Source organism: Anarrhichthys ocellatus, unplaced genomic scaffold, assembly GCF_004355925.1.
Source record: "Anarrhichthys ocellatus isolate YVR2014 unplaced genomic scaffold, GSC_Weel_1.0 scaffold61, whole genome shotgun sequence".
Lineage (NCBI taxonomy): Eukaryota > Metazoa > Chordata > Actinopteri > Perciformes > Anarhichadidae > Anarrhichthys > Anarrhichthys ocellatus.
The window spans coordinates 349,249-349,719 of NW_022280091.1; the positions used below are offsets into that span (position 1 = coordinate 349,249).

At 28.9% G+C, this 471-nt stretch overlaps 1 protein-coding gene across 7 annotated transcripts in view; it reads left to right on the top strand.

Moving 5' to 3' along the window:
- nfixa (nuclear factor I/Xa) overlaps positions 1 to 471 on the top strand; it is a 113,518-nt gene that overhangs the window by 11,079 nt on the left and 101,968 nt on the right. The window lies entirely within an intron of this gene.

The window sequence follows — 471 nt, forward strand, 5'->3', positions numbered from 1 at the left end:
AGGATATGAAAGTTGAAAATGGATCATTTTGAGGAAAAGGATTTGTTTTTGCTCTGTGGTGCAAAAGCTGTGTTTTTTGTGCTTTATAATACAAATTCAAAAAAATACACTTGCACATAACAATGTGACAAGATGTAATATTAAATAAATACCACAAGATAATAAATATTGTGAGCAGTGATATAAGTATCATAAAATCCTTGTTAACTCATCACTGAATAACAAAGACAAACTGTAAATTGTGAGGCAAAAATGAGAACTAACTCTTTGTTTGATTTTGAGATAGATAGACAGACAGACAGATATATAGAGATAGATAGATAGATAGATAGATAGACAGATATATAGAGATAGATAGATAGATAGATAGACAGACAGATATATAGAGATAGATAGATAGATAGATAGACAGACAGATATATAGAGATAGATAGATAGATAGATAGACAGACAGACAGATATATAGAGATA